Raw genomic sequence first — 13,621 nt, 5'->3', positions numbered from 1 at the left:
TTAAGAACCAATATTAAATGAAAATGATAAACTTATAAGTCAGTATACTTTTTTGTATGTCCTGAAAATAAAACATTTCCTTTCAGCATTGTATTCTGCTTGGAAAACAAAAATCTTTAAACTTGTTTTATAGGTCTTCTTATTTCACTTTGTTTTACACAGCTGTATTTTGTAGGAGACTCTTAGGAAAATACAGTTTAGACTAGGATAAGATCTTAATCTTCAGTCTTCAAAAGATCATCATCATATTTTGCATATTTGGGTTAAGTTTTTTATGTCCAAGGTCATAAAGTTGTAGAATAAGTATGTTCATTAAAGTATGGTGTACATATCCTGTAAGTGTATCAAAGATTTTTTGAAATTATATAAATAGGCTACCATATCTATGTCTAACTTTATTCTCAACCAGAGATATGTTAGTCTCTCCCTTACATACATTCTATCTTTTGAATAATATTCTAAATTGTTTCTGATTGTATTACATGACTTTGATCATATTATATAAACTTAAGTTTCTTAAAGCAGTAATTACGATCAATAGTAGTCTGGAAGGAAATATCACAAACTAATAATTGTCCCATATTCTATAAGATTTTTAGTTTTTATTTTTTCCTTTACTACAATAATTCTATATACCTTGGGTAATTAGGAAAACAATTTCTAATTTCTTTAGTGTAGGATATCCATCTTTGGTAGTCAGTGGGTGAGTGGGCCTCAAGGGATCGTGAACCCTGTGAAATTTTGGATGAAACTTTATGTTCAGTTTTTGGTGAAAGGTTCAGAGCATTTGTCAGATTTTCAAAGACAGTTGAATAACATTTGTTAGTGAATGTATTTAAGAGACACAGCCTTGTAATATACCTAACTACATGGTGTAGGAAAGAAATTTTTAATGAGTACACTGATTCTGTAACTCTTACTGAATTTTATCCAAGGCTGATTTATCATAAGTGATCATTAGACTGATGGAACAAATCAGAGCCTACCCACTTTTAGTTTAGGAATTTCATACTGTCAGTCTCTGTGCTCAAATGTTGATTGGATTTCTCCACAGGATAATTTAGTTTTGCTACTGAGTGGTTACTATGTATCAGGCACTACCGCTACCTATTTTTTGGCATGTTATTTAATTTTCACAACTGTTGTATTATGTAGGTAGTATCCTCAGTTTACAGAGAAGGAAATTGAAAGCTTAGATTGGGTAACTAGCTCATGTCACATAGCCATTAAGTAGTGGGGCTGGGATTCAAATCTAGCTTTCTAACTGGAACTATGACTCTCAATTGTATGTCGGTATGCAGAGAGTAACCCTGGGGAACTTAAAGGATAAGGGAGAATTTTATATTGAGTGAAGATGTGAATATATAAATTTGATTTCCTTTGAACCTAAGTAGCAATGGGTCATCCTTTATTATAAAACCATCTTTTAAAGCACTTGTCCAAAAAACTAATTTGATAAGTTGCTATTTAAATATGTATTGCATTCGAAAATAACTTCTATTCGAATTTAATGCTTGTGATTTTAAGCAACTATATATGTGTTAGAAGTATTTAGTATTGTACCAAGTGTAACCATTAAGGAACTCGCCCTTTGATATTTAGGATTTATAAATAGCAAACAATGGGAAGCAGTTTAAAAATCTACTTTGAACTGCAAATGTTTCCTTGGGTAGGGGAATGAATCTCATGTAAAACCTTCTACTAAGTGCTATATCAGTTTCCCGTTTGCCCTTAGTTGTGAAAAATTCTATTAAGATACCTCGTCAATGTTTATTTTTAAAACATGTATGCAGCAAAATTTATTTTTTAGACACATGGTTTTTATTTTGAGTCCCTACTTTGTGTAAATCCTTTTCTATTGGTTTAATTTTATTTTCAGATGAGCTTCAAACGTTACAACCTTTTCCTATTTTTAAGTGTTTATAATAAAGTTCTAAGTAGGACTTTAAGTTAAATCCACAATAATAGTACTGCTTAAAACAAAAACCAGTAAAACTGTAAGAATTTGTTTACTCTTCAGTTAAGTTGAACTAGTCTGCATATCAAGTATAAACTTAATTTCTTCAAGACCATAGATTAAGGTGTACGACAATTTGATAGGTCATCAGAACATGAGAATATTTAGAAGTCTTTTTTTCAGTAATATATTTGAACCCCAGCTTCTTTAGTAGTAACATATTCACTTTTTCAAAATTAAAACACAGAATGTTTGGGGAACAGAATAAGAGCCATCACACCTAATCCAAGTGTTTAACACAATTACTGTCTCGGTGTTTGCATATTCCCTTCCAGACTTTGAGCACATATGCAAGCATATCAACAATTGCGATCACAGTTATGTAGCTTTTAAATAGTTTTTAGTGTTCCACAAATTTCTCCAATTTGTACAAAGCTGATACTGGCATGTCATAGGTTTTAAATTTGTGACTGATAATTTTGATATCTCTGATACCATCTCTTCTAGTTTTTCGTTCTACCTCACTGGTTTCTTCTCAGTCCCCTTGGCAGCCTTTGCCTTTCTGTTTGTCCTTTTAAGTATTAATTAGTGTCCTCAGGATGCTGTCAATACCCTCTTCTCACATTCTTCACCATGCTAAGAACATGTAGATGGTTCTGAGTGTCATCTGTATATTTAGGAATCCATCTATATGCTCTAGGCACTAAACTTGTGGCATTTCTAAACTTGTACCTAGGCATTTCTCCTTAACATTCAAATTTCTGTGTTCTCCCATAGCCAGTTAATTGCAAAGTACTGCCACGTCTACCTCCTGAGTATTTTTTCAGCCTATCCGTCTCTCTCATCCCCATTTGGGACACAGTCCTTTCTTACGTGGAAATGCAGAAATCTTCTAACTGGTCTTCATTATTTGAGTTTTCTAGCATGGCTAACTGTACCTACTGTTGTGTCTTTTTACTTGTCTGTGTGTCCTTTTCTCCACCCAACTGTGGCACTTCCATTACTAAACATTCTTTCCTGACCCTAGATCTTGATTATGTTTCCCCAAACACCCTCTAAAATCTTACCCTGTCATAGCATTTATCATACCTCTAACTTGTCTATCTCCCACACTTAAATTCATAAATTCTGGGGTAATGTTTACTCTGTAATGTGTCTCCATAATCAGCATCTGATAAATGTTTAAATACATTAAAATCCCCCTGAAATGTAGCATCATAAAAGTTAGTAACTGGGAAGAATGTTAGAAATTATACATTACAGGCAGGAGTCAGATGTAGAAACCACATCATCTCACTCCTAAGTTAGTGTTCCCTGTGTATTTTATGATATTTAGATTTTGACCGCTCTACCTTACTCATACAAATTATATAGTTAATATGTTAAGCGTTTAATATGTGCCAGACACTAATGCATTATCTCACCGAATACTGTTGTCTGATCCTATCATTATTCTTTGGAGAGGCCAAATAACTTGTGTGAAGTCATATTATAAAAGTGATAGAGTTAAGATTCAAACCTGGGTATGACTCTAGAGCCAAAGCCTTTTTATTAACTACCATCTCTCAGTTTATCTTCTGAGTCTAGAATTATAAATCTGACTTGGAAGGGAATTTATTGGTCATTTATGCCAACCACTTGTCTCATACTTGTCTCCTGTGTATAACATACCTTCTTAGTTGTTCTCTAGCCTTTGAACACCCCCAGTGATGTTGATCATGGTGTCCTGGTCTTTTTACAGTTCATATTTAAACCTTGTAAAAATTCTTCCTGTATATCAGAAAATCTAAAATATGAAGCAGAAAAATCAGATGATTGCCATCACTGAAAGCATTGAGTAAAGAGATTAGGTTTATGTAAAAATAAAAGCTGTGTTGCGTATTCTGTGGAAACCTTCAAGTGAGAACATTCTCTAATTTAGTGTTTTCATAGCTGAAATAATTAAGAATATGGATTGCAGTTCATAGCCATAAATCATCGGTGTTAATATAGATGCATTTCTAAAGTTTTTTTTCCAAAAATGGGCAAGGAGACGTTGCTTAACATCTTAGAGATCACAAGAATGCTCTCCTACTTCATAATTATTGATTCTAGTAAAGATGCAAAGGTTTCATAGGACTCCTTTATACTGCTTTGATCCACCAGTGTGTAAAAAGAGCAAAGTACTGTACATATGAATTTCTTCAGACTCCTGGATCTAGTTCACTTAGAACTTCCACTTGTTTGTGAGACATCCTTAAAGGCATGCCAATTTGAATTGTCTTCTTTATCTGATCTAACCAAACTAGCAAGCCTGTGGTCTTTTTCCACCTTCAAGATAGCTTTTGGGTTGTTGTTTTTTTTTTTTTTTTTCATTTCTTCTCTTTAGATTCTATATTAATCATCTGTATAGAATGATATTGGGCAATTGAGAGAACTCACACATGGATATTTATGATATATGTTTATACAATTAAGCCTTTCATTAGGTTCACAAAATTATTTTCCCTAAGTCCATGATTCTAATGTAAAAGATCTTTGTCGAGGTTTTTATCCAAAAGATCTTTAGGAGTTTTAAAGTCCACTTTATTTTCCACAAAGTCTTCTATGAGTTTTGTCATTACCATGATCACTTCTGTGGAACTGCTGCGATTCACTGGCATAATTTTGTCAGAAGTAACCTGAAAGTACATAGAACTCTAGCTATTCTATTCCTCAGACTTAAACCATTTTTCTATTTACTTCAATTGCCAGTTATATAGAAACTAGTACCCTTTATTCCTCCTCAGTGAGTAGCAACCAGAGGCAAGGAACATCACAAAAAAAAAAAAAAAAAAAAAGGTTTATTGACCTTTTATTTAAGATGTTTTAGTCAATGAGAAAAGATTTCTCAGGAGACATGCCCGTTTTTACTATGTTCTAGGGATATCCTTCTCATTAGTTTCTAATATTTAAATGGGTAATTTCATGGGGCACCTGGGTGGCTCAGTCAGTTAAGCGGCCGACTTTGGCTCAGGTCACGATCTCATGGTTTGTCAGTTCGAGCCCTGTGTCAGGCTCTGTGCTGACAGCTTGGAGCCTGGAGCCTGCTTCAGATTCTGTCTCCCCTCTGCCCCTCCCCCACTCCTGCTCTGTCTCTCTCTCTCTGTCTCTCTCTCTCTGAAAAATAAGTAAACATTAAAGAAAAAAAAATTTTGGGGGGCGCCTGGGTGGCGCAGTCGGTTAGGCGTCCGACTTCAGCCAGGTCACGATCTCGCGGTCCGGGAGTTCGAGCCCCGCATCGGGCTCTGGGCTGATGGCTCAGAGCCTGGAGCCTGTTTCCGATTCTGTGTCTCCCTCTCTCTCAGCCCCTCCCCCATTCATGCTCTGTCTCTGTCCCAAAAATAAATAAAATGTTGAAAAAAAAAAAAGAAAAAAAATTTTTAATGGGTAATTTATTAGTTCTTTTTCCTGGCACGATTAGCCCACATAACATAAGTTCGTGCTAACTTACAAAATACGATTAGATAACATATTAATACTATTTTATTCCATCTTTTTTTTCAATTAAATGTTTAATATCAATTTTATGCAAAGTGTTATAATTAGTAGACCCTCCAGATGAACACACTTCCTCCCTTTACAGTTTAATTCAAGGATGAACATTCAATAGAGACAACAAAAACAATCATTTATGGAAGAATGAAAAGGGTGGGGTCTGTTGGCAAGAAAGGAAGAGAGCAAAGAGAATGTAGGTGAAACATTTCCATTTCAGATGACTGTGTCTTAGCGCTAGAATCTAAATTGATTTAACAAATTTTGGGTCATGATGTAATTCTTAGAATTGATCATAAATGATTTTACTCAATTTGAAGTATACAAATGATTGTAAAATTCTATCATTTACCATGTCTATATCACAGTATTATATTTACCGAGAAAAATTCAAGGACATAACAACCCTTTAGATTTTATAGTAGTGCTGCTTTATCCTTTTCTTCATTGTCCTGTCAGAATCTCTTTTTGAGTTAAGTAATTCTAAAGCAGTGATTCTCAACTGGAGTGATGTATAGAAGCAAAGCAGTACTTGTCCCACTCTTCTGATTTGTTTTCAGTAATATTTAATTGTTGAAATATCATATAACACTAAAAGAAGGCACAGGAGATTTTTAGTTAAGCACTTTTTTTTTTTTGAAATTTTTATGTTGAAATAATTCAGTTATATATCAGTGGCCTTTGGAAATATCTCCCACAGTAAGTTAAGATTATTTTTATGCTAAACAGTCATTATCGTTCAATCCACAGGAGTGCTGTGCTTAATAAATATTGATGTAAGTTTAAATCTCAAGCAATTTTTATTATAGCATATATTTTGTGACTGCCTTAAATCTTTAACATTTGACTCATTGACTACAAAGGAATCAAGTAAATTTAAGGCATAACTAGCATTATTTTGTTCTTTGGGTGAGGTGTAATACTAATCATAATTGATTTTTATTTGTACCTCACTGCTTGATTCGCGATCTAAGATACACTGGAATAGTAACCTTTTATACTGTCAGTCCAAATTTTATCCAAACAGTAGAAGGAACTAATTATTTTTTTAGTGTTTATTTTTTTAGTGTTGACAAATGTCATAATCATCACACAATCCTTTAGGGCAGGTACAACTATAACCCCATTTTACAGACAAGGAAACTGGTTTTAGTATGTTAACTTGCTATGATCACCCCACTAGAAGGTGGTGGAATTGGGATTTAAAACAAGCTTGTCTAATTTCTGAATCCTGTGCTCTTAAAACCACTTTATTATTCTTTGAGAATTTAGTCTTTTGCTTAGGCAGCTGCTAAGAAGGAAGGTGTCTTGCCCCCAGAATGAAGTAGAGAACAAAAGAGAAGTAAGCAAGTGGTAAACTGATAACCTAGACAACTTTCGCTCTTCTGGGCATATATTCACCATACTTTATATTTGTTGAAAGTGAGCAATTTAATTTTTTGCTTACACCCAAGCCAATCCAAAATTTTTAAATATCCCAATTGGAAAATATTTATTGATTTATTAAAAGTAAAATAGACCAGAGTTTCTCCCCGATAAGATATTCTCTTCATTTTGTTAAGAGCTGATGACTGTTCATTTAGTATAAACCAGAATAAAGCATCTGTCTCTTTAAAAACTTTGTGATACTTTTATTCTTCTGGGTTGATCCCCATTTTGAAACAGTGCATTGGTAACCTTCATTGTATTTATTACTATCCCTGGACTTTGGGACAGATTAGGAAGAGACATAAGGTGGCGAAGAAAGACTAGTTAATAACCTAAAAACACAAGCTAGTTTTGATCAGAAAATCCTCAGGGCTAGCGTGATAGAATTTTACTTTGTCAAGTATGTTGTCCATACAATTATGTATGCTTTTTCTAAAAAGCTTTTATAAATAACATCTCTGTATCTTTAAGATTGGGCATAAGTGAAAAGATTAGCTTTGGATAAACAAAATTATCTCTGTTGCTCTTCACTGGTATTTGGCGTTTCGTATTCAGGGGGATTGTCTCATTTTCACTCATTTGGTTAGGCCTCATTGAGAAAATGAGATTGAGAGGATTTTTTCAAGAAGATCTGTTATTTTTTGAGAGAGAGAGCACGCATATGCGTGCATGTGTCTGTTGCACAAGCAGGGGAGGGACAGATGGAGAGGGAGAGAGAGAATTTCAAGCAGGCTTCACTGTGGAGCCCAACTTAGAGCTGGATCTCACAACAGTGAGATCATGATCTAAGCCAAAATCAAAAGTCAGACACTTAACCAACTGGGCCACCCAGGTGCTTCAGGAAGAATTGTTTACTTTTTAAAAAATAATAGTATATAGAATGCTGGAGATGGAAAAAAGGCAACTGTGAGGCCTTTCAATTCAATGAAAGAAATAGTTAGCTTTCCGAAGAAGGGTAGTTTCTTCCCAAGCTCATCTTCCATTAACTCTTCATCTTAGTGTTCTCCATTGTTTTGGCCCCATTTGTCTTTTCAGTGTTTAATAAGCAAGCTCACCTCTCACGGTTTTGTGCCACCTACCACATTCCAAAAACTCTCAAATCTAGACTTCTAGGCCAGAGATTACTCTACAGTTCTAGATACCTATTTCCAGCAACGTTCTTTCTATATTTCTCCACCAGAATCTATATCCCAGAGGTCTCAAAATTCAACAGTCCCAAGTGAAACTTAAATTTCTCTTTTTCTCACCTTTATTCTCAGGTTCCTCTTTTACTCACTCCCTGGCCCCTGCCCTCTAAAATCTAACCATCTTCCTATGACACATTAACCATCTCCCTACTCCTAGTTGCTTCCAAGCTAAAGAAACTGCAGCCATCCATGGCATTTTCTTTGCTATATAGGTGAATCTCTTTCTTTTATCATCCCTCTGATCTTTCATAGATCCTCTGTGCTTCAATTGTAAAAACTGTTTCACTTTTTCCTTGCTTAATACCTATGACCAAGCATTTTGCAGTATCCTGATATTTCTTCTCCCCCCTCCTTACTGGCTTAGTTCTTTTATTTTTTTTTTTTTAAGATCCATGTTACCCCCACCTCACACACATACCAAAAAACCCCAGATGTGAAGGTTACACTAAGTTCCATAAAAACCTTTGAAACTAAATGACAGAGAAAGCCCAGTGGGAGTAACTAGCCTCAGGACACAGCAAATCCGAGGTGAGGCCAAGATGCAGCATGTGTGTGCTAATTCCATATCTAGTGATCTTCCCACTGGTGGACATCATCTAACTTCATAATCTTCCAACTAGTGTTCATTGAGCATTGGGCAGTGTGCAGAGGAGACATGAGAATTTATCATTTTTTATAAAAGTGTCATCTAGAAAGATAAATGTTACTGAGATTTGGCTACATAGGAAATTAGAGGCAAAGTTTGTTCAAGATTATGCTCTGTTGGCTCTAAAGGAATTTGGATTACCTAGACGTATGAATTAGATATTAGCCAGCAAGAAGATATGGCAAGTTTCGTTTCAGACTGAAAATGAGGAACGAGATTAAGGAATGTTTCCCAAATTGTTTGAGTTTAGCTAAAATGAAGCATTAACCATGTCCATTAGATGGCAAGGACTACTTTTGGGAAAAGTCAATTTTGCCATTAAACATGGGAAATAGCTTTGGAGGTGGTCTAGTACAGCTATCTTATGTTAGAACTGAAGAAAGAGGCCCCAGAGGTAAAGTAGTAAATGATATATTTAGGACTCAAATTCCAACTATACAATTTGTGAGTTCAGGCTTCTACAGCATTCTTTAGTAGATGGCTGACAGCCCATGGTAGGTTTTGTGTAGAGCACATAGAGTTTTGTCTGGTGGGACCTATTAGAACACAGTCTATGGTAGATACATGGTTAGAGCCATAAGGATAGTGTGGGACATGACTGACTATACTACTTCTAGAAAGGTTAGAAAACTAGCCTTTACAGAAAAGAAAATATTTGAGCTGACAGCCATAAAAGAATGGTAGAATTTCCACAGAAGTATTTAGAGAATGAGAAACAGTATGAGCAAAGTGTGAGAATAAACCACGGAGAGTCTCCAGGAGTTTTCGATATCCGCTTTAAAAGTTGAGCAGGCATTTGGAATGGGAGGGAATAATGTAAATGTTAGCATTAGAAATAGTAAGCTGGTTCTGATTTTTTGTTTGTTTGACCCATTTTTATGTCCTTGCTGAAGAATTCTGAATTACTTTTAGAAACGTTAGGTGTATTTAGCTATATAAAAAGATTGTTTTTATAATAGGTCCACTGCATGTTTGTTGGTCTCTGAAATGAAACACAAATATTGAGTGTTTTGGTTGGTTTTTTTGTTGTTGTTGTTACTGTTTTTATTTCCCTTGACATTCTTTTCTATCATGTTCTTTCTCCAGTTTTGTTCATTTTCATGCACTTGCACCATGAAAATTTCCTTAGGTATTGAAAGTGCTATTATTTGTTCATAGTCAAAGGGAAGGAATGCTATTGTTAACCTTTTAAAGGAGAATTGATTTTTACTACAAAATGGTTGCTAAACATATCTTTTTCCTAACACAGCTGAAGTAATTTGCACTCTTAGGTGTTTTTAATGTCCTCGTTCACATAACGAATTTTTTGGTTTTTCTGTCTTTTTGTTTAAATTTTCTATCTTTCTAGGAAGGATCATCCTTCAGATCACTGAAAAACAGATCTTTTGTTAAATTAAGGTTTACTTTAATCACCAATTCTGATGTTTTTAGAAGTTGGTCAAATATCAGCTTCTATCTTAGCAACTAAAAGAATGGCTTTAGAATATCTAGAATGAATATACAGGACTACATCTACTTTACTCCCTTTCAGTATAATCACATTATTTTTATAAGGTATTCTGGGCTAGGCATCAGTTGGCAACATTTGAAATCCTTTCTAATCTCTCTTTCCTTTTTTACTCCTACATGCCAATGTATATCTCAGTCTAGATAATTGTCAGTCATATACTGGCTTCCCAGTCTTCAGGAAGTAAATTAAAGTCACCAGGACTGTAGTGTCAGATTTTTAATTTGGGTTTAAGCCACTTCGCACTAATGGATTATGCTGTCATCAGATAACCTATTGCTGCTGTGTAAATAGTCCAATGAAATCTCTTTCAAGAGAACCTGCTGTAAATGTAAGCACTCCAACATTAGAGAAAATGCCACCCTCCTCCTACCCCTTTCTCACACCCTTTCTTATTTCAGTCTGACTCAAAGGAAGAAAATAACTTTTTCATCCTGTCAAACCTTGCCTAATGTTAGTCTGATAAAAAATAACTAGCTAGTGCATAAGCTCATTTATCTTAAGTAGATATGATTTTACATTTAAGTATTTAACTTGAAATAATAGAATATTAAACTTTCTTAGTTTATTTGGAATATTTGGATTATAGTGGTAAAATTGCTGTGCATGTTTTACTTTTGTATTACTCTCCAGTTTTTCCAGACTAAATTTTTACATCTTCTATTTTAAGTGTTTTAAGAGAAAGAATTTTAGTTTGGTTAGTTTTTAAATTGTTTTGTTGGAGTGGCTTTACAAGAAAACGTTATCAGAATTTTTATGCTTAATACTAAAATAATTCCCCCAAGATATCCTTAGTTGGAAGTGCAAAAAGATCTTGAAAAAGAAGGTAAAGTTTACATTATTCTTATCTATGCCTTCTCTGGAATGTACTTTTAAAGTAACATTTTTATTATATAAAGTTATGTAGCCTATTATATCAAAAAAATGTTTATCACAGACTTATTTTTTTCTTACCAGAATCACTTTGAACAGAAATAACTATACTAGGAGTTATAAACATTATTTACATGATATTTTTAAGTGATTATAATTCATTGTAAGCCAAAGAAGTAGATTTTACAAATCACAAATATGACTTATGTTGATTGTTATTTTGAATGTTGAACATAGTACCTATCTTCTGGAATGAAGTGGTTCATAAGGAAAGTAGAGTTGTTGGCTCTCTTTCCGTCCTTTCTCCCTTTTCTGTTTCCTGTCTGCCATTTGTTCATGTCTTGAGTTCACGTTGTACAGGGTAATAACTCTTCTGTGAGTCACTTTCATTTTGGAATGTGTTGTTGTTTTGCTTTGTTTTGTTTTTGAGTACTCTCCAAAGTGCAATGAAAGTATCTTCTATCTCTGTCCCCCATCTGCCTGCCTTCCCAGACAGATAACCACTTTCTTTGTGTGTATGCACAAACTTCCAGTTTCTTTATGCACATACAAGCAAATACTACATCTATATCTATATCCCCCTCACACAACTGATCATATACATACATCTGCACCTTTACTTTAAAGATCTCCAGGGTACGTTGTTCCCATCTGAGTACACAGAAAAGCATCTTTATGGGGTCTTTTTTATAGATCAGTAGTATTCAGTTGAATACTATACCATGATGGCTATACCATGATCTTAATTCCCTGTTGTTAATTAGAAATCTTGCTGTTACAAACAGTACGATAATGAGTAGCCTTGTAAATATATTATTTCCTATGTATGTAAAAATATCTATAGGATAAATTCCCACATGTAGGATGGGTGACTCAAAGAATAAATAGAGTGAGAATGTGTGTGTGTGTGTGTGTGTGTGTGTGTGTGTGTGTGTGTGTGTGTATAAAATTGTGATATAAGCAAATTGCTCCCTATAAGGGCCAGTATATGACTTACATCACTATACGAGAAGACCCATTTCCTACCGCCTCACTCACAGTGTATTAAATTTTAATATGTTTGCCAGTCTGTTTAGGGAAATGGTATTATGTTATAGTTTTAATTTGTATTTTTATTATGAATGACATCTTGAGTTTTTTTCATGTCTTTTAAACTGTGCCTGTGAAATCTACCCAGTTTTTCTAATTGGGATTCTATTCTAATCTTACAGGTTTGTAGAAGTACTTTATATTTTAGTGAAAGTATTGAAAGAGTTCTTTATTTTTCTATATTTTGAGGCATCTAGTTAGGCCTCTCCCACTCCAAAGTATTACAGAAGTTCTTCCTAAATAGGCTTTTTTAAAGACCGTATACAGATGGTATGGTTGACTGGACAAAGGGGGTCTGAGGTAGGAGAGAGACTTTGTATTAATTGCATACCTTTTTGAATTTTATGAATTTATTTTTTACCATGTGCATGTATCTTTTATTTTGAAATAAATATAGATTCCTAAGAGGCTGCCAAAAAAAACAAAAAAAAGGACAGAGAGGTCTCATGTACTCTTTCACCCAGTGGTATGTGTCCTGTCTCCTTGCCCCCCTCCTGCAATGGTAACATCTTGCATAAGTATAGCATCCAAAGCCCAGAAATTGACGTTGGTACAATCCACAGCATGTATTCTTTTTTACTCTTTAAATATTCATTTCTGGCCAGGAGTTTGACCTTAAGTTAATTAGATGAATGTAAAATATGCTAAGGACATAATTGGTTTCCGTAGATGCTAAAAACAAATACCTTTATATAAATATTTAACTGAGTTTTTAACTGTTCTTTGATAAAAACTTTTGCACCATTGTAAGACTGGTTACTTGAGAAAATAATAACATTTAGTTTTGTGAGTAGTCATTTTACCTGCTTGTTTAGCTTGAATAATAAATAGCTTTTATCATGCACAAAAATCACTTATTTTGTGTTATTAATAAAAATCTTCATCGGGCCTTTTGTGAACTTAATAATGAAATTAAATAGATTTTTGTTTTTATATGGATAGAGAACTTACAGTCAGTTAATTAGAATACATAAAATTTTTTAGTTCTTAGCTTAATTTACTGTTAACTTTGTCTGATAGTTTTATTCCTGACTGCAGAAGTTTGCATTTGTCCATAGAGTAAGTTTACATGAATTTTACTTATTTTGGCTTTTTCAGAAGGAGAATTGTTATTTGCTCTTAAGTGTTAAGCTGTAAATATTTTTAAATTCCTCCTATAGAAGAGTGATGAATTTTTTTTAACTTTCGTAGCATACATTCGTTAGATACATTTTTTGCAATCAGCAATTTGATAGTTTTCTTTCTAAAAAATACAGATACCTGTTTCTTAGAAAAGAGGTCATATGTTACCCAGGTTAGAATTAATCCATTTTAGTAGTAATGATGATATTTTAGAGCTTATTGGCGGGGGGGGGGGGGGGGGGGGGGGTGGTGAAGGTTGTAGATTATTTACTGGAAACAGTACATGATTCTTGAGGACT

General features: G+C 34.1%; 1 protein-coding gene across 6 annotated transcripts in view; it reads left to right on the top strand.

Moving 5' to 3' along the window:
- Nucleotides 1-13,621, top strand: part of TSC22D2 (TSC22 domain family member 2) — a 48,756-nt gene that overhangs the window by 26,045 nt on the left and 9,090 nt on the right. The window lies entirely within an intron of this gene.

This window comes from Felis catus, chromosome C2 (assembly GCF_018350175.1).
Source record: "Felis catus isolate Fca126 chromosome C2, F.catus_Fca126_mat1.0, whole genome shotgun sequence".
NCBI classification, from domain to species: Eukaryota; Metazoa; Chordata; class Mammalia; order Carnivora; family Felidae; genus Felis; species Felis catus.
This window is presented reverse-complemented; position numbering and strand designations above follow the sequence as displayed.